This window comes from Spea bombifrons, chromosome 9 (assembly GCF_027358695.1).
Source record: "Spea bombifrons isolate aSpeBom1 chromosome 9, aSpeBom1.2.pri, whole genome shotgun sequence".
NCBI lineage: Eukaryota > Metazoa > Chordata > Amphibia > Anura > Pelobatidae > Spea > Spea bombifrons.
This window is the reverse complement of record NC_071095.1, coordinates 28162602-28184204: the sequence shown is the minus strand read 5'-3', so window position 1 is coordinate 28184204 and position 21603 is coordinate 28162602. Positions and strand designations below refer to the sequence as shown.

At 48.3% G+C, this 21603-nt stretch overlaps 1 pseudogene; it reads left to right on the top strand.

Moving 5' to 3' along the window:
- Positions 1–7901: 7901 nt before the first annotated feature.
- On the top strand, positions 7902–8117 carry LOC128466740 (uncharacterized; annotated as a pseudogene).
- The last annotated feature ends 13486 nt before the right edge of the window (positions 8118–21603 follow it).

Below are 21603 nucleotides of genomic sequence, written 5' to 3'. Positions count from 1 at the left end.
TTATTTGTGACCAAAAGCAGAACCCAAGCAAAGCCGAGCAGAGCAGAGCAACGAGCCGAGGAAGGGCCGAGCGACCTGGGGAGCAGCGGCAGCAGTCCAGGGTCGGTCGGTTGGTTGCTTCCTTCCTTTCTTTCCTCCCAGCTCGTTGCTTTTGCAGGCGAGTGAGTGCGCGGCGTCTTGGTCGCGACATGTAACGTAAGGTAACGTAACTGAACTGTGCTGCGGTAGGTAATGTCCGTTGTAACGTAACGTAACTTTCCATGTCCTGTCCTGTCGTGCCGTGCCGTGCCATGCCATGTGTGTGGCTGGCCTTGGTCATGAAGGCACATGCTGGTTGAGGGTGCATTGAAGGGTTAAAGTGCTAGTGTGTTTGCTTGCTTGAAGGTAGCATGGCCAGCTGACGGCTGTGCTGCTGCAGCAGCAGCAGCAGCAGCTGCAGCAGCTGCTGCCTGGCTCCTGTGGTTCTTTTGCATGCCTTGGTTTGTGTCTCCCTCTGATGGTGGCTTTGGAGCCAGTGAGCCAGCACTGTGCTGGGTGGCTGACGAGGACGAGGACAAGAGAGTGAGTGAGTGTTGTTCACAGCAGCAGCAGCAGCCGGCAGGCAGCGCTTAAGAGGATTAGATGAGATTACAGTAAGGCCTGCTACGTCTGTCAGGTGCTTAGGTGGGTCCAGTCAATCAGCGGGACGGAGCCGCAGCAGCTGATCTCGTTGAGCGGGAGGCGGAGGTGCGAAGCGGGGGGGGGCCCCGATCCCCCCTTGGGGGCGGACCCATGCAAATGTTTCAGGCCGCGCCGCCTCGATCCCGGCGGGCCTCGTTGAGATAGACAGGCAGGCGGAGGGAGGGAAAGAAAGAGAGAGGAGAGTGTGCGAGCCAGGGGTGCTGGGCTTGGACGCAGGGGTGGTGCAGGCCGTCCCTTCCAGCTGTGGTTGCCGGCGCAGGGCTGCAGTCCGGCGCGGGGGATCCGCAGAGGGAGTGCCCTGGGGGGTGGGGGCGGTGGGTGTGCAGCGGGCGGATGGCCCAGGGGCCCGGGCGCGCATGGCAGCTCGCTGCGACTGTGCGGAGTGAGGGTGGCGGGCCCGGGCCGGGCCCGGCGCCCAGTTCGGGTTATCGCTTCTCGGCCTTTTGGCTAAGACCAAGGGTACTTTGTACAGGCGGTCTGGTCAGGAGGTCCTAGTGTTAGCGGAGTTCGGCCCTCGGCCTCCCGGCATCGGCCCCTTAAATGGGGTCTTAAGCCGGGTGCTGCTATTGGGGGCCCCGACAGAGCTGACATTAGGAACGAGTTGCGATCGTGGAGATGGCGGTACCGAACTTTCCCAATACGGTACGGATCTGCATCGAGGATGAAGAACGTCGGAGGAGGATTTCGCTGGAGGAGGTGCAGATGCAAATCGTGGAAGGTCTTCTTCAGATGCCTCGTGGGGAGATCTTTTGCCTTCAAGATTTTGGATACCGCGGTTTTTTTGACGTCACTTTCAAGTCTATCTGGGGAGCGCGACATCTGATGGAGCGGAGTCTGACCCAAGCGGAGCACCCATTACTTCGTGGTATTGTATTTCGTCCTTCGATGGCAGTTCGGAAGGTGTGTATAACTGTACATATGTACAACCCTTTTGTTCCGGATGATGCTATCGGGGCCTTTCTCAGCCGTTATGCGTCGAAGGTAGGAGAACCTGAATATGTGAGGAACCCTTTCGGAGTGTATAACGGTAGGAGGAGGTTTTGGGTAACTCTAAAGCCAGATGAAAAGGGATACGGAGGGATGATACATCCTCCGCAGAACTTTTCTATCGGGGGGAATCAGGGGTACCTTTTTTACCCCAATTGTCCTGAATTTTGTCGCAAGTGTTTTAAGTTTGGGCATACTGGGGAGCACTGCGTCGAAGATCAGAAGTTCTGCCGCAATTGCAAGCAGAAGGGGCATATAGCCTTTGAATGTCCTAATCCCAGAAAATGTGATATATGTGGTGATGTGGGACATGGGGCATGGTCATGCCCCGTGCTTAGAGAGCAGCGCAAGAAGGCTGCTGAAAGGCAGGAGGAGGAGGAGAGGAGGATAGAGGCGGAGCGGTCGGCGCACGTGGATAGATTGGTGGAGCAATTCTCTCTTGCGTCCGGAGCGGCTGTCAAACCGCCGCCGGAAGATCAGCCTGCGGTTGCTGTGGTGTCGGAGGAAGCGGTTGTTAAGGTGGCTATGAGTGTGGTACAAAGTGCCGTTGTGGATCCTGGGATGGATATCACGCCCCAGCAGGAAGTGTCACTGTTGGAGGTAATCCAGGATCCTCCACTTGGTGCCGCGGAGTTGCCAGATATTGGCCGGATAGAGCAGGAACCCGGGCAGGCGGGAGGTAGGTTTGTAGAAGCCGCGATGATGGATGCAGGAGAGGGCTGCAGTACCGAAAAAAGAGTTCGGGAGTGCGAAAGTGTGTCCTCACCTGATTCCCCCCGGTTGGATGTATTTTCGGAAGGCGACGGAAGTTGTTCTCCACTTTCTGTTTGTTCTGAGGAGCCTGAAGGTGGCTTTAGTCGTAGAGTGGCAGACTCCGCGAAGAGTTTTTCGGAGGTGGTGGAGGAGACGTTGACTAAAAAGTTCCGATCTGGGACATGAGGGGTGTAGTATGAAGAGTGCTGATGAGTATTAAATATGAGGTCTCTTTGTATTGCATCCCTCAATGTTAGAAGCATTCAGGGAGCTCCAAGGCGTGTGGTAGTTTTCAAGGCGTTGGAGGTTCAAAAGGCGGATATCTTTTGTCTGCAAGAGTGTAATCTATCGGGACCGTTGCAGAGCCAGCCTTGGACATTGGGTCCTTCGGTCTTTTCTTTTGGGGTTAGACGGAATTGTGGGGTGGCAGTACTATTCCGAAGTTTTGACTTTCAAGTAGTCAGGGTGGTGGAGGTGGAAAAGGGAAGGGTGATGGTGGTTTTCTTCAGGTATGGGGGTGTATGTTTTAAGTTAATTAATGTTTATGCACCAGTGGAGAGGAAGGAGAGGGTGACATTATTCCAACATGTCAAGTTATGGTTGCCAGGGAGGGAGATGGTCTTTTTGGTAGGTGATTTCAATTGCGTACTTAAGACGGAGGATAGGGTGGGGGGTAGGAAGGGAGCACAGTTAGATGGATCTAGTAGGGAATTGGGACAAATGGTGGAGGATTTTTGTTTAATTGATTCGGTTAGGTTGTGTAAGTCGTCTGAAAGGTTTTTTTCTTTTTTCAGTGAGGATGGGAGGGTGTGTTCAAGGATCGATTTTATTTTCTTTTCAAAACGTATGAATGGGGTAGAATTGATTGGGGTAAGATTGCCTTTTACGGATCATGCTTGTTTGTTATGTAAGGTGGAATTTGCAGAAGAAATTATGATGGGGAGGGGACAGTGGAAGTTGAATGTGGGATTGATGGATGATGAGTGGGTGGTTAAAAGTTTTGAAAGGTTTTATTTAGGTTTGCGTAGGAGGAAAAGGTGGTTTATGTCGGTGGGTCGATGGTGGGAATATGTTAAAGTGCAAGTGAGGTTATTTTTTGTGAATATGGGGCGAGCTAGGGCAAAGAAGGAAAGGAGGGAGTTGGTTATGTGGCAGACACGATTGGAGTATTTACGGAAGTTGAGGGTGCTTGGTATGGATGTTACGAATGAGTTGAGAGAAGCAAGACAACAGGTTAATCAATATGTTGAGACGAAAGGTAAAAAGATTATGTTTCATGCTAGGGTGAAAGTTTTGGAAGAAGATGAGAAGTGCACTAGGTTCTTTTTTAAGAAGGCGTTTGGTGGGAAGAGTTTAATGGAATGTGTGTTTGATAAGGATGGGGGTGTTGTGAATGGGGTAGGGATAGTGGATGTGGTGGTGGATTTTTATAAGGATTTATATATGGAGAAAGTTAGAGATTTAAAGGTAGAGAGTGAGATCTTGGATGGTGTAGAAAAGAGAATAGATAGTATAGATGCTGAGGATTTGGTAAGGGAAATAACGAAGGATGAATTAGAATGTGTGGTGAAGAGTATGGCTAAAGGGAAGACGCCTGGATGTGATGGGTTGCCTGTCGAGTTTTATTGCAAGTTTTGGGATATAGTTGGCAGTGATTTTATGGAAGTTTGTGTGGAAGTGTTGCGTAAGAATGTGTTGCTAGATTCAATGAAAGAAGGTGTGATTGTGTTATTATTTAAAAAAGGTGATAGAAGGGATTTGAGAAACTGGAGACCGATTACATTGTTGAATGTGGATTACAAGGTGATTGCAAAAGTGTTAGCGAATCGGTTGAGGATGGTTGTTACTAGTTTGGTTGGGGAGGAACAAGTGTGTGCGGTGCCTGGGAGACAGATTAGTGATAGTTTGATTGTGTTACGGGATGCTTTGTGGTATTGTATGGACAGGAAGATGGAAGTAGCGATTGCAACGATTGATTTTGAGAAGGCATATGATAGGGTGGTGCATGGGTTTTTGTTTAGGATATTGGAAAGATTAGGGATACCTGCAGGAATGTTGAGGTGGTTGCGAAGTTTGTATGAGGGAATTAGTAGTAAAGTGATGGTGAATGGTTGTTTGTCAGAGAGTTTTTGTGTAAAGTCAGGGGTAAGGCAGGGTTGTCCATTGTCACCTATTTTGTTTATTTGTGTGATTGAACCTTTGTTAAGAATGATTAGAAGTGATAAGGTTGTGAGAGGAGTAGAAATACCAGGTAGTGATGGGAGGAGTTTGAAAGTTTTAGGCTATATGGACGATGTAACGGTAGTATGCAGAACGCAAGCTGGGTTGAGAAGGGTTAAGTTGTTGGTGGATGGGTTTTGTATGGGGAGTGGGTTTAAGGTTAATTGGGGTAAGTGTGCGTGCAAAGCGTTTGGTGCTTGGAGGGAATTGGAGCTGTGTGGATGGCCTGTGAAGAAGGATGAGATTGAGGTACTAGGGGTTAAGTTTGATGAAAGATTGGATGGACGTGAGAGTTGGGATAAGGTGGTAAGTAAGGTTAATCAAAAGTTAGGTTTGTGGTCATCTAGGACTTTATCCTTTTCTGGGAGAGTGTTAATTGTGAAAGTGGTGATTGTTCCGTTGTTGTTGTATTTAAATGTGGTTTTTCCTGGTAGTGCGAGTGTGATTAGGAAGTTAGTAAGACGTTTGTTTTTGTTTTTTTGGAATTCTAGGATGGAGCGTTTGAAAAGGGAGAAAGTGATCTTACAAGTAGAGAAAGGGGGTATGGATATGCCTGAGATTGAACGTTTTTTGATGATACAGTATATACGGGTATGTATGAAGGTGTGCAAGAAGGAGTCAATGGTAGGTTGCATGTTGAGATACGCGGCGGGTGTTTTGTTGAGGAGGTATGGGTTGTATGTGTTGGATCGTAAGAAACCGGTATGTTTCAGAGTGCCTTGGTTTTATGAGAGGATTGAGTGTGGAATTAAGAAGTATGAGTTGCAGGGTGTGACTGTGGCTATGTGGGAGGAGAAGAGGTGTGTGTTAAGGATGATTAGGGATCGGGAGTTGGGTGTTAGGTTGGGTGGTTTGACAGAAAGTCAAAGTCAGTTGGTGTGGAAGATGGTATCAGATAGGGAGTTAGCTAATAGACAGAGGGATGTGAGTTGGATGGCGGTACACGGATGTTTGCCAACTAGGGAGTTTCAGAGAGTGAGAAAGTTGTGTGTTGCTGAAGTTTGTCCTAGGGATAGGTGTGGTAGAGTGGAAAGTGTGGTGCATGTGTTTTGGGTTTGTGAATATGCAGTACAAGTGTGGCAGAGAATGGGGAGGTTTATTAAGGAGTTAGTAGGGATGGATAGATGGGGGTTTGAAGTAGGGCTGCAACTAACGATTATTTTAATAATCGATTAGTTGGCCGATTATTTTTTCGATTAATCGATTAATCGGATAAAAAAAATGAATGTAAATTTTTCATTTATTTAAAATAATTTACGAAACAAATGATGTTAAATACAAACAGCAGAATAAAAAAACTTTGATAATACGTTTCTTGTCTTTATTTCCCAACCAGCCCCCCAATATATGCACATTTGAGCCCAGGCTTGCTACGCTGCCTCCCAGACATGCCATGCTGCCCCCCCACATATGCCACGCTGCCTACCACAGTACTCCACGCTGCCTCCCACATCTGCCACTCCACGCTGCCTCCCACATCTGCTACTCCACTCTACCCCCCACATGCCACTGTGCCTGATACGCCTTATACCCCCTGAAACACCACTCCATCCTCCCCAGACATGCCACCCTGCCCTCCCCACATATGCCATGCTGCCTCCCACATCTGCCACTCCACGCTGCCTCCCACATCTGCCACTCCACGCTGCCTCCCACATCTGCCACTCCACGCTGCCTCCCACATCTGCCACTGTGCCTGATACGCCTTATATCCCCACTCCATCCTCCCCAGACATGCCACCCTGCCTCCCAGACATGCCACTTCTCTACCCCCAGATATGCCACTCTACCCCCAGATATGCCTTATACACCCTGATACACCACTCCGTCCTCCTCAGACATGCCACACTGCCCTCCCCACATATGCCTTATATACTGTATATGCCTTATACCCCCAGATATGTCACTTCACTGCCCCCAGGATTTAGATTCCCCTAAATTAACCCTAAACTCCCCATTAACCATAACTGCCCCTAAATTAACCCTTAACACCCCCTTAACCACAGCATCCCCTAAATTAACCCTAAAGACCCCATCAACCACAGCATTCCCTAAATTAACCCTAAACACACCATTAACCACAACTGCCTCAAATTAACCCCAAACACCCCATTAACCACAGCTGCTCCTAAATTAACCCTAAACACCCTATTAACATAACTGCCCCTAAATTAACCCTAAACACCCAATTAACCATAACTGCCCCTAAATTAACCCTAAACACCCCACTAACCATAACTGCCCCTAAATTAACCCCCACCTCCCCTAACTTTCAGTAGCCCAAATATATATATATATATATATATATATATATATATATATATATATATATATATATTACATACATATATACACCATATATATATATATATATATATATATATATATATATATATACACATTATATATATATATATATATATATATATATATATATATATATAATATACATATACTTACAGTTAGATGAGTGTCACAGCCATGTGGTTCTGGCCTGGAGAAGGAAGGGCGGGGCCAGTTGTCACAGTGATTACAGGGAGGGGGAGTAAGTAGGAGCTGCTGCTGTGAGACGGTGAGTCAGACTAAACGGATTATATAATGAGGGGGATTTTTCAGAGCGTTTGCTCTGAAAAAACCCTCATTTTATAATCGATAATAATCGATTCAACTAATCGATAATGAAATTCGTTGCCAACGAATTTCATTATCGATTATTATCGATTTTATCGATTAGTTGTTGCAGCCCTAGTTTGAAGAGGTGTTTTTTGGGTTATGTGACTTAGATAAGAAGAGGAGACGTTTGTTTTGGATGTTGATAAGTTGTGTGAAGGAAGCATTGTGGGATGTGAGGAATTTGTTAATATTTAAGAAGGATTTGGTTGAGGTTGATGGTTGTGTTAGGATGATTCGGGGACGAATGTATGTGTATTTTTTGAGGGATTTACGGAAGTTTGGGGAGGTTGATGCGGAAGGGGTTTGGAAAACTAAGAAATGGAGGGAATGGGGTGGGGGTTGAGAGATGTTCTTGGGCGTGAGGTTGGTTAGGGAGGTGATGACGTAGGGTTGGGGGAGGGAGGGAGGGGGCGAGGTTGGTTGTTATGGCTGGTCACGGGAGGATTTTGGAGTATGGGTTTAGTTGAGGTCGGCGGGGGTTTGGGGTTTTTGTATATATTTGTATATATGTGTTTTATGTTGCACTAAGAGGTGAGGGATTATTTGGAAAAATATACCATGAGGATGTTGCCCTATTGCCGTCCGGAATACCATCTGAGGGATGTGCGTGGACTGAGTGGTATAAAAAAAAAAAAAAAAAAAAAAAAAAATCTGTTCTTATCAGTTTAATATCTGATACGTCCCCTATCTGGGGACCATATATTAAATGGATTTTTAGAACAGGGAGATGGAAGAAGAGCTTGCTCTGTCCACTCCACGCATTGACCTGGTATTGCAGTACCTCCAGGACCGGTGCACCTCTCTTATTTGTGACCAAAAGCAGAACCCAAGCAAAGCCGAGCAGAGCAGAGCAACGAGCCGAGGAAGGGCCGAGCGACCTGGGGAGCAGCGGCAGCAGTCCAGGGTCGGTCGGTTGGTTGCTTCCTTCCTTTCTTTCCTCCCAGCTCGTTGCTTTTGCAGGCGAGTGAGTGCGCGGCGTCTTGGTCGCGACATGTAACGTAAGGTAACGTAACTGAACTGTGCTGCGGTAGGTAATGTCCGTTGTAACGTAACGTAACTTTCCATGTCCTGTCCTGTCGTGCCATGCCATGTGTGTGGCTGGCCTTGGTCATGAAGGCACATGCTGGTTGAGGGTGCATTGAAGGGTTAAAGTGCTAGTGTGTTTGCTTGCTTGAAGGTAGCATGGCCAGCTGACGGCTGTGCTGCTGCTGCTGCTGCAGCAGCAGCTGCAGCTGCTGCCTGGCTCCTGTGGTTCTTTTGCATGCCTTGGTTTGTGTCTCCCTCTGATGGTGGCTTTGGAGCCAGTGAGCCAGCACTGTGCTGGGTGGCTGACGAGGACGAGGACAAGAGAGTGAGTGAGTGAGTGAGTGTTGTTCGCAGCAGCAGCAGCCGGCAGGCAGGCAGCGCTTAAGAGGATTAGATGAGATTACAGTAAGGCCTGCTACGTCTGTCAGGTGCTTAGGTGGGTCCAGTCAATCAGCGGGACGGAGCCGCAGCAGCTGATCTCGTTGAGCGGGAGGCGGAGGTGCGAAGCGGGGGGGGGCCCCCGATCCCCCCTTGGGGCGGACCCATGCAAATGTTTCAGGCCGCGCCGCCTCGATCCCGGCGGGCCTCGTTGAGATAGACAGGGAGGGAAAGAAAGAGAGAGGAGAGTGTGCGAGCCAGGGGTGCTGGGCTTGGCCGCAGGGGTGGTGCAGGCCGTCCCTTCCAGCTGTGGTTGCCGGCGCAGGGCTGCAGTCCGGCGCGGGGATCCCCAGAGGGAGTGCCCTGGGGGGTGGGGGTGGGGGGTGTGCAGCGGGCGGATGGCCCAGGGGCGCGGGCGCGCATGGCAGCTCGCTGCGACTGTGCGGAGTGAGGGTGGCGGGCCCGGGTCGGGTTATCGCTTCTCGGCCTTTTGGCTAAGATCAAGTGTCTTGCCTGAGGTTCGTGACGATTGGTTGTTGTTGGACCTCGGCCTTTCTACTTATGTAGACATGCTGCTATTGGGGTTCTAACTGATGCCTTTCTGAACGAAACGAGATTCGGTCACGGTTGCGTTCGCTCCTCGGCCTCCGGGCCTGCAGACCCTAGGAAACCCGTTGTGGACTCCCCAACACCGAGTGGATGCATGCTGGAAAAATCCTAACACTCGTGAGGCTTGAGCGCACGGTCTACCTTTGGGTGCTGGGAAAGACGCCCCCTCTTCCTGAGGCGGCCTTCTCCCCCTACTTTTGGCCTTTTTTAGTGCCTTTTCCCTCTTTTTGGCCTTTTTTAGTGCCTTCCCCTGCCCCTCTTTTTGGCCTTTTTTAGTGCCTTCCCCTGCCCCTCTTTTTGGCCTTTTTTAGTGCCTTCCCCTGCCCCTCCTTTTGGCCTTTTTTAGTGCCTTCCCTTGCCCCTCTCTTTTTGGCCTTTTTTAGTGCCTTCCTCTGCCCCTCTTTTTGGCCTTTTTTAGTGCCTTCCCCTGCCCCTCTTTTTGGCCTTTTTTAGTGCCTTCCCCTGCCCATCTTTTTGGCCTTTTTTAGTGCCTTCCCCTGCCTTCTCCCCTCTGTGCTTTTAATCTCTCCCTCTTCTCTTTTCCAGTTCTCCACGCTTTCCCAGCCAGACCCGACGAGGAGTGAAAATGGCAACCCAGACCTCTGAAGCCCAACGACCCAGCCAGGCCACCGGAAGCCGAGTCCAGCCTGCAGCGAACCCAGGGAGCCCACCTCCCCTGGAGACCTGGATGAGGCAGACGGTGGTCCTAAAGCTAAAGGAAGTGGAGGGCCGCAACCCTGACATGGATGTGGACACCTTCAGCAAGAAGGTAGTGCACGAGGGAGCAGGCTTGAGCCCAGCAGAGACCCTGAGCGTCCAGTTGTTTTTGAAGGGAATGTTCTAAGTCACGTTCGTTTCAGCGGCGGTCTGCAAAAGGTTCTGGGAAGCCTTCAAGTCGGCGAAACCGGATCAGGTCCTCTCCCGTTTCTACGGAAACAGCCCCATCCACAGGGAGGAGAGACCTGTGACGGTCTCGATGCGGAACCCCCACACCCCAGGAAAAGACGTGGCAACTTTTCTGGGAAGATACTGCCACATCGTAAAAGAATCGACCAAGATCCTCAACCAGTACGGCTTCTGGACAGGAAGATGGTCCCTCGTGATCCGTCTGAGGGCAGACTCCACCTCACCAGACGGGCTCCAACACCTACCGCAGAGCTTCGCCCTGGAAAATTCTACAGGCATGCTATTCTACCCTGGTCAGCCCACAACCTGCAGACGATGCAGCCAACTGGGTCACAAGGCAGAAGAATGCCAACAGAAATCCTGCAGGCACTGCAGAGTGGTGGAACACGAGACCAAAGACTGTCCACGAAAGAAGACCTGTAACCTGTGCGGCGATCCTGACCACATCTACAAGGATTGCCCCAAAAGATCAAGGTCATACGCAGCGGTAGCAGCAGCCAAGGCCCCGACCAAGGCTCCAGCCAAGGTGCCGGCACCGCAGACACCCCCTCTGGCAACCCCGAAAACGGCACCCAGGAAAGGTAAGAAAGCAGCTCCCCTCCCTGCCAAGACTGGCCCTGCCCGCTGTCCAGGCTCCCCCTCCCCCCCAGAGGCAGCGCCATCCCTCCCCTGTCCTGCCTCCAACCCTCCCTGCTTCACCCCCTTCTCTCTCCCCCCACTCCTCCCTCTCTCTGCAGCAGCTCTAACCCCGTCCCTAGCTGCTGCAGACCCCGACCCTTTCCCCCTCTTGTTTCCACTGCAGAAAACCCCCTGGAGATGCCGCCAAAAGGAGCCGGAGCCAGAAAACGTAAACATAGCGGCAAGAAGGAGGAGGAGGACGAGGACAGCGAGACTGAGACGAGCCCCACCAGGATCTCTGTCCAGAAGAGGGCGCCACCACCAGCCCCCACCGTTCCCTCTCCCTCTCCTCCCGAGCCCGCTAATGACAACGACGACACGCTCGAAAAGATGGTCCAGGATCTGACCCCGTCGGATGAGCCAGCCACCGAGACCGAGGCTCTGATCCTCAACCAGCTGGACATCGACAACCAGGTCTCCCTCCTGGAACAGCTGCTAGACGAGGCCGTCTGGACCCCCGTGAACCCCATCGACCACGGCGGGGAAGATCCTCCCCCACCAGGGGGAGGAGGCGGTAACTAGTGCCTCTGTTTGAGCTGACCTTCTTTTTACTCCCAACTAATGGCGTCAATTTTAAGGCAAGAAAGGAGGCTTCCTATTTTGCATATCTTCCTCTACTCTCACCAACAGCAGCAAAGAAAGAGTTAATAACACAAGTGAAAACAACCAATAGAAACAGTACACAGGTGGTATATAAACCCCTTAACTATCTTTCTCTTTCTTTGCTGCTCACCAAAGCTGCAGGTCAGTCCTCTTCCTACCTACATTTATTGCTGATTTATTGAATATTATCCGTTTATTATTCATTACATATTGCTTTTTTCACCTAATTCTAGATAATTAGGTGGGTATGCACATTTATTTACGTTATAGATTTCTGGTAGATATATATGTGTATGTATGTATATTTTTTACTTGTCTTTCATTATTTATATTCATTGTTTCTTTGCATCTGTGCATTTTGGGGGAGAGGGTTTCCCCGTCTTTTTTTCCCTATCCGGGACCCCTTTTTATATGAGTTCCGGGCGCTATTTTCTTCAGTTATTTTCTAGATCATTACAGTAACGTTGTGTGTTCTGTGTGTGGAAGCGATTTTGAACCATACATCGCCGGCATTGCTTTAAAGAGCTTCTTCTCATCTGTGCCTCACTGGAGTGGTTATAGGGTGAGCCCTGCATTATTTTCAATATTCGTTGGGGATTTTCTGGAATTGCATCTCCCAGGCTGAGTCCATGTGGTTTTGCACATTATATACAGGCTGCGTCCATGTGGTTTTGCACATTATATACAGGCTGCGTCCATGTGGTTTTGCACATTATATACAGGCTGCGTCCATGTGGTTTTGCACAATATATATGGGCTGAGTCCCTGTGGCCTTGCACAATATATACGGGCTGAGTCCCTGTGGCCTTGTACAATACGGGCTGATTCCCTGTGGCCTTGCACATTATATACAGGCTGAGTCCCTGTGGTTTTGCACATTATATACAGGCTGAGTCCATGTGGTTTGCGCATTATATACAGGCTGAGTCCCTGTGGTTTTGCACATTATATACGGGCTGAGTCCCTGTGGCCTTGCACAATATATACGGGCTGAGTCCCTGAGGCCTTGCACATTATATACGGGCTGAGTCCCTGAGGCCTTGCACATTATATACGGGCTGAGTCCCTGAGGCCTTGCACATTATATACGGGCTGAGTCCCTGAGGCCTTGCACATTATATACGGGCTGAGTCCCTGTGGCCTTGCACAATATATACGGGCTGAGTCCCTGTGGCCTTGCACATTATATACAGGCTGAGTCCCTGTGGTTTTGCACATTATATACAGGCTGAGTCCATGTGGTTTGCGCATTATATACAGGCTGAGTCCCTGTGGTTTTGCACATTATATACGGGCTGAGTCCCTGTGGCCTTGCACAATATATACGGGCTGAGTCCCTGAGGCCTTGCACATTATATACGGGCTGAGTCCCTGAGGCCTTGCACATTATATACGGGCTGAGTCCCTGAGGCCTTGCACATTATATACGGGCTGAGTCCCTGTGGCCTTGCACAATATATACGGGCTGAGTCCCTGTGGTTTTGCACATTATATACAGGCTGCGTCCATGTGGTTTTGCACAATATATATGGGCTGAGTCCCTGTGGCCTTGCACAATATATACGGGCTGAGTCCCTGTGGCCTTGCACAATATATACGGGCTGAGTCCCTGTGGCCTTGCACAATATATACGGGCTGAGTCCCTGTGGCCTTGCACAATATATACGGGCTGAGTCCCTGTGGCCTTGCACATTATATACGGGCTGAGTCCCTGTGGTTTTGCACATTATATACAGGCTGAGTCCCTGTGGTTTTGCACATTATATACGGGCTGAGTCCCTGTGGCCTTGCACAATATATACGGGCTGAGTCCCTGTGGCCTTGCACAATATATACGGGCTGAGTCCCTGTGGCCTTGCACAATATATACGGGCTGAGTCCCTGTGGCCTTGCACAACATATACGGGCTGAGTCCCTGTGGCCTTGCACAATATATACGGGCTGAATCCCTGTGGCCTTGCACAATATATACGGGCTGAGTCCCTGTGGCCTTGCACAATATATACGGGCTGAGTCCCTGTGGCCTTGCACAATATATACCAAAAGCAAGAAGGAGGAGGATGACGAGGACAGCGAGACTGAGACGAGCCCCACCAGGATCTCTGTCCAGAAGAGGGCGCCACCACCAGCCCCCACCGTTCCCTCTCCCTCTCCTCCCGAGCCCGCTAATGACAACGACGACACGCTCGAAAAGATGGTCCAGGATCTGACCCCGTCGGATGAGACAGCCACCGAGACCGAGGCTCTGATCCTCAACCAGCTGGACATCGACAACCAGGTCTCCCTCCTGGAACAGCTGCTAGACGAGGCCGTCTGGACCCCCGTGAACCCCATCGACCACGGCGGGGAAGATCCTCCCCCACCAGGGGGAGGAGGCGGTAACTAGTGCCTCTGTTTGAGCTAACCTTCTTTTTACTCCCAACTAATGGCGTCAATTTTAAGGCAAGACAGGAGGCTTCCTATTTTGCATATCTTCCTCTACTCTCACCAACAGCAGCAAAGAAAGAGTTAATAACACAAGTGAAAACAACCAATAGAAACAGTACACAGGTGGTATATAAACCCCTTAACTACCTTCCTCTTTCTTTGCTGCTCACCAAAGCTGCAGGTCAGTTCTCTTCCTACCTACATTTATTGCTGATTTATTGAATATTATCCGTTTATTATTCATTACATACTGCTTTTTTCACCTAATTCTAGATAATTAGGTGGGTATGCACATTTATATACAGTATAGATTTCTGGTAGATATATATATGTGTATGTATGTATATTTTTTACTTGTCTTTCATTATTTATATTCATTGTTTCTTTGCATCTGTGCATTTTGGGGGGGAGGGTTTCCCCGTCTTTTTTTCCCTATCCGGGACCCCTTTTTATATGAGTTCCGGGCGCTATTTTCTTCAGTTATTTTCTAGATCATTACAGTAACGTTGTGTGTTCTGTGTGTGGAAGCGATTTTGAACCATACATCGCCGGCATTGATTTAAAGAGCTTCTTCTCATCTGTGCCTCACTGGAGTGGTTACAGGGTGAGCCCTGCATTATTTTCAATATTCGTTGGGGATTTTCTGGAATTGCATCTCCCAGGCTGAGTCCATGTGGTTTTGCACATTATATACAGGCTGCGTCCATGTGGTTTTGCACATTATATACAGGCTGAGTCCATGTGGCCTTGCACAATATATACGGGCTGAGTCCCTGTGGCCTTGTACATTATATACAGGCTGAGTCCCTGTGGTTTTGCACATTATATACAGGCTGAGTCCCTGTGGTTTTGCACATTATATACAGGCTGCGTCCCTGTGGCCTTGCACATTATATACAGGCTGCGTCCCTGTGGCCTTGCACATTATATACGTGCTGAGTCCCTGTGGCCTTGCACATTATATACGGGCTGAGTCCCTGTGGCCTTGCACATTATATACGGGCTGAGTCCCTGTGGCCTTGCACATTATATACGGGCTGAGTCCCTGTGGCCTTGCACATTATATACGGGCTGAGTCCCTGTGGCCTTGCACAATATATACGGGCTGAGTCCCTGTGGCCTTGCACAATATATACGGGCTGAGTCCCTGTGGCCTTGCACAATATATACGGGCTGAGTCCCTGTGGCCTTGCACAATATATACGGGCTGAGTCCCTGTGGCCTTGCACAATATATACGGGCTGAGTCCCTGTGGCCTTGCACATTATATACAGGCTGAGTACATGTGGTTTTGCACGTTATATACAGGCTGAGTGCCTGAGGCCTTGCACATTATATACGGGCTGAGTGCCTGAGGCCTTGCACATTATATACGGGCTGAGGCCTTGCACATTATATACGGGCTGAGTCCCTGAGGCCTTGCACAATATATACGGGCTGAGTCCCTGTGGCCTTGCACAATATATACGGGCTGAGTCCCTGTGGCCTTGCACAATATATACGGGCTGAGTCCCTGTGGCCTTGCACAATATATACGGGCTGAGTCCCTGTGGCCTTGCACAATATACGGGCTGCGTCCCTGTGGCCTTGCACATTATACAGGCTGAGCCTCTGTTCTCATCACCTACCTTATACAGACATAATGTCTCAGGATAATGTGCCATCCCAGGATGCCTTTATGGCCTGGTTAGGGGCAAAGTTTTCCAGGGGATATCCTGTACTCCGATGACCTTCCGGGTTACGTCAGCAGTGACGCAACCCGGAAGGGAATGCCCGATCGCACATTTGCAACTGCGTGATCGGGCGCTTTCAACTGTAACAGCTTACCGGCTTTCATGCCGGAAGCTGTTACAGGAGATCGGGCAGCAGAAAGCCGGCGATGCCGGCTTCTGCTGCCAGGAGGGAGTCCAGGCTGTCAAACGACAGCCTGGTCTCCTGTGCAGCGGCAGGGATGTGTCCCTGACGCTGCACGAAGGGCTGGACGTACCGGGACGTCCATAGGGGTTTCTTTGTGGGCGTTTTTTGGACGTCCCGGTACGTCTATAGGGGAATGAAGGGGTTAAGGGGTTTATATACCACTTGTGTACTGTTCTATTGGTTGTTTTCACTTGTGTTATTAACTCTTTCTTTGCTGCTGTTGGTGAGAGTAGAGGAAGATATGCAAAATACTCGCCTCCTGTCTTTATTAAAATTATAATTATTCGGGCACCAAGGCTAGAATAATTTCAAATTTCTATTTTCTCCATTAATGCGAGGAGCATGAAGGACCAGTTCCGGAGGCGCGGTTTACTAACCTTCCTTTCTTCCCAGCAGTGTGATGTATATATGTTGCAGGAATGTGCTTTACCCTTCTCTCGTTCTTATCGCCATCTATGCAGGGAATGGTCTCACGGCCCGTCCTTTTGGTCCAGCGGGAACGGCTGCAAGTCGGCGGGGGTTGCTATCCTGATCCGAGGAGCCAACTTCACGGTGGACGCTGTCCAGGAGATGGTCTGCGGCAGACTTCTAGTCGTGCACGGATCCTGGGCGGGGGAGCCTGTCAGGCTCATCACCGTGTACGCCTCCCCGGAAAAGAAGCAACGCCTGGAGCTACTCCAGAACCTGCGGACCCAGCTGACCACCACCAGGGCCATAGTGATGGGCGGGGACTTCAACTGCCCTCGATGAAGGAGGGCGCACTTCCACCCAAGCAACAACTGTGAACTATTCTAGGAGCCGGCCGGATGGCTCTGTGCGTTCCCGGATAGTCTCTTAGAGTCAGAGACTACTCGGCTGACTGGAGACAGGTCTCGGTCAGCTTGCCTGGGAGCCCGTACGGGCTACGGCGGCAGGCGTCTGTTGCCTGTTAAAGGTGGAGCTGGAGTTTGTGGCATATGAGAGATGGCTACTCCTAATCTCCGAAATACAGTAAGGCTGTTAATTCGTAAGGATAAATTGGACGACGTAAGTTTGCAGACAATTCAGATCGACATTATTGAAAATTTATTGGAAGTACCACGCCGCTGTATCTTCTGTGTCCAGGCTTTCAAATCGCTGGGATTTTATGATGTGTCTTTCGTAACAGCTGCTTGGATGATGACAGCTTTAGAGCGCTGGAAACAAAGGTGTGAAGGTAACCCCTTGGTGGAGGGAATAAACTTGGTGCCTCACAATTGTACCGAGAAGAGACCTATCACAGTACACATGTACAACCCCTTTGTATCGGATGAGGAACTGCGGGTCTTTCTGTCTAGATACTGTACAGACATTTCCAGACCAAAATATCTGGAAAACGAATTCGGCACATTCAATGGCAAACGCAGATTTTGGGCAGTTTTGAAAGAGGACAGAACTGGAATTGGAGGGAAAATGCACCCCCCCCCCCAAAATTTCTCCATAGGGGGTAACCGGGGATATTTGTTTTACCCGAACCAGCCAAGATTTTGCCGTACATGCCAGCGTTTTGGGCACGTTAAAGAGGACTGCACCGTTGGCCCCTGCTGCAGAATCTGTGGTTCCGTTAACCACTTTGCTGCTGAGTGCACAAAACAGAAGACCTGTGACTTGTGTGGTTCGGAGAATCATTTTGCTAGGAGTTGCCCCAAGTTGTACCCTAGAAGACCTGACTGGGTAGACCCTAATGCCGGCGTTTCTACTGTGCAAGGGGGAACTGCAGTTGCCAACCCTACTGCTACGCGGAGCGCTGTACAAACTACTACCGTCGCTGCTATTTTGGAACGAGTGGTGGAGTGCGTCGTGGACTCCCTGGAAAAGGAGGCATCGGGTGTCACGCCTCCTGAGGAAAAAGTATTTGAGGAAACTGGAACAAAAGTCCCAGACGAGCCTGCTGTAGAGGACCCTGCAGGGACTCTGCTCCTGATGGAGGACACTACCTCAGATCCAGGTAGATTAGAGGAAGACCTGGGTGTATCAGCCTCTGAGTCCGAAAGCGACGACTTTGTGCCTGCAACAGCTTTTATTGTGGAACCAAAAGCAGAAAAACGGAAGCTTGAATCATCACACTCGGCTGAGAGTCATAGGGAGGATGATAATCCATCCCCCGAAGCCAAAACTCTGGGAGCCTATCTCAGCGAACAGGCTGTCTTATCGATGGCTGGGATGATGGGCATGAAGCCGAAAAGAAACAAACGACAAAGGCGGGCGCTTAAAAGGCTGAATGAAGTAACATGAAGAGACTAAATTTATTTGAATGGCTCTACATATTGCCTCGCAAAATGTGAGGAGCATAAAAGGGGCTGCACGTAGAGCTCTTTTGTTTGACTTTTTCTCCTCAAAAGGTTGTGACTTTTTGTTTGCAAGACACTAATTTGCAGGAACTACCACGGTCTGCCGTTTGGACCAAGGGACCTTGTTGTTTTTCCTACAGTTTGAATAAGAATAGTGGGGTGGGAATTTTGTTTTAAAACAACTTGTTTACTGTTTTGAAAGAAATGGAAATTGAAAAGGGGAGGGCTTTATTGGTTTATTTTAAATTCAGGGTTACAGTTTTTAGAGTCATAAATGTATATGTCCCAGTTGAAAATAACGACAGGTTGTCTCTTTTTAAAAATCCTGGAAGGGAACCTACCTTTTTGTTGGGGGATTTTAACTGTATTCTGAAGGAAGGTGATAGAGTAGGCGTTGGGGGGGGGGTGTAGATAGTTCTGGGAAAGAATTGCAGACAATTGTTGGGGATTTTAGTTTATTGGATACGGTAAAGTATCTCAAACAAAAGAATGCCGAATGTTTTACTTTCTTTAGTGAAAATGGTAGTGTACAATCTAGAATTGATTATTTTTTCGTCACCTTGGGCGTGAATGTAATAGAAGTGTCGTACGATGCAGTTTCCTTTTCTGACCACGTGTGCCTGGTATGTAAAGTGAGTCTGAATTTAAAAATTGAGTACGGAAAGGTGTGTGGAAGCTGAACACCTCCTTGCTAGAGGATGCCAAAATCGGCTCTCGGTATGCCCGCTGCTATGAGAGATGGCGAGGCAAAATTGAATGTTTCGAGAGTGTATGTGAGTGGTGGGAATGGGTAAAAAAGAAGACAAAAACCTTTTTCCTTAGAGAAGGCAGAATGAGAGCACGCACCCTAAGAAATGAATATGAAACATGGAACAAGAGATTAACCTATTTGCAAAACTTGAAGCGCCAGGGACTGGATGTGAGTGATGAGATTGCGGATGCAAAGGAGCATGTGAGAAAGTATATGAGCGAGCGTGGTAAACAAATCATTTTCCAGGCGCGAATTGACTCGGTAGAAAAGGATGAACAATGTACCAGATTTTTCTTTAAGAAAGCTTTTACACGGAAGGAAAGCATAGAGTGTGTAAGGGATGGTGACGGACATGTGGTGGAGGGCAAAGAAAATGTCCTCTCAGAGGTATGGAAGTTTTATGATAGTTTGTATGGTGAAAATCGTTTTGATAAGCAGTTGCTTGAGGATGTTCTGATGAACATTAATGACACATTTAACAGCATGGAAAAGGAATGCCTAGTTGCGGATGTATGCAAGCGAGAAGTCGAAATGGTGGTTAAAAGTTTCCCCAAGAATAAAACCCCCGGTAGCGATGGTCTGCCAATTGAATTTTATTGTACATTTTGGGATGTGATGGGAGAGGATTTCCTAAATGTCTGTAAATTCTGTATGGAACAGGAGAGATTAGTGAAATCTATGAGAGAAGGGGTGATTCTTAGTTTTTAAAAAAGGCGAGAGAATGGATTAAAAAAATTGGAGACCCATCTCCTTGTTGAATGTCGATTATAAGATCTTGGCGAAACTAATAGCAAACAGATTTAAAGACGTGGCGGACAAATTAGTAGGCGAGGAACAGGCATGTGCTGTACCCAGCAGACAAATTGGAGAATGTTTAAAGGATGCAATTTGGTACTGCAATGAAAGGATGCTGCCTGTAGCAGTGGCCAAAATTGACTTTGAGAAAGCATACGATAGGGTCGTGCATGAATTTGTTTAAAGTCCTAGAAAAAAATGGGAGTGCCGGACCGTTTAATAAAGTGGATCCAGGTTTTGTATAGCGACATTGAAAGCTACGTACAAGTAAATGGATGGATGACCGACCGTATAAAAATCCGATCCGGTGTCCGACAAGGATGCCCTCTGTCCCCGATTTTGTTTATTTGTGTTATTGAACCCCTATTGCAGAGTATTCGAAAGGAGAAAGTAGTGAGAGGTGTGGAAATCCCGGGAAGCGGAAGAACCTCTTAAAAGTCATTGGTTATATGGATGACGTAACGGTTGTATGTCGGAGTATGTATAGCTTGAGGAGAGTGAAACTTTTGACTGATGTTTTCTGTATGGCGAGCGGTTTGAATGTCAACTGGAATAAATGCAAGTGCAAACTTTTTGGCAAATGAGAGGAAATGACCTCGAGAGGCTGGTCAATTGAACATGGAAACATTGAAGTTCTGGGCATTCAATTTGATGCCGAACTGAAGGGTGTCAGCAATTGGGAAAAAGTTGTAAACAAATTGCAACAAAATATTGGTTTGTGGTCCTCGAGAAACTTATCCTTTGGAGGAAGAGTTCTTGTTATCAAGGCTGCCCCCCCCCTATTTTATTATACGTGTGTTGTCTTTCCACCTAATGACAGATATATGAAGAGAGTAGTGAGAATTATCTTTATCTTTTTTTGGAAATCCAAGCTGGAGAAATTGAGACGTGACGTCATGAAAGATGGAGTGAATGGTGGGATGCACATGCCAAATGTAGAGAGATTTCTACTAGTCAAGTACGTAGAGGGGTGTGTTAAGAGCAGCTTAAAAGAAAATATGGCTGGGTGCATGACAAGATATATGGCTGGAAACATAATGCGCAGATATGGACTGTGCGTATTAGACAACAGTAAACCAGTCTGCTTCACTGTCGCCTGGTTCTATGGCAGAATAGAAAAGTGTGTCCGAAATTACAATTTAAAAGGTATTAGTCGCTCAATGGTGCGATAAACGACAGGTGACTAACCTGCTCAAGCAACGTGAAAAAGTGGAAGTTATTGATGGCTTATCTGAGAACGAGAGCGAGAATGTATGGAAGAGAGTGTAAGACAAAACAATTGTCCGTAGACAAAAAGATGTGGTTTGGATGAACATTCTGCAGTGTTTGCCAACCAGAGCTTTCCAATACGCTAGAGGGCTCGGTAGAACAGCAATATGTCCAAGGACTGGCTGTGGTGGCGAAGAGAGTGTGATACATGTTTACTGGAACTGCCAATATGTGAAAAGTGTTTGGAATAAAATGGCAAAACTCTTTAAAGGGCTGACTGGGTTGAATTCCATCAGCTTTCCTATAATGATGTATGGGTTATGCAAGCTAGAGAAAGAAAAACAGAGGGTTTTGTGGTTACTCCTATGCTGCTTTAAAGAGGTAATATGGGATGTCCGAAATTTTCTAATTTTTCACAAACCGGAGATAAATGTAGAAGACTGTGTTAGGATGATTAAAGGGAAAGCATACTTCTACTTTAGGATAGATATAAGAAGGTTAGGTGAATTAGATGCAGAAGGAATCTGGAAGACAAAAAAGTGGAAGAAATGGTGCTCTTGATTTCCCTATTAACTGTTTATTCTTCTCATGTGAATATATTATGTAACAATGTTTCACTGTTAAAACACACTTTGTGATGTTAACAATGTTGCAGCTTTATTGTGAATGTATTTTTGTGCT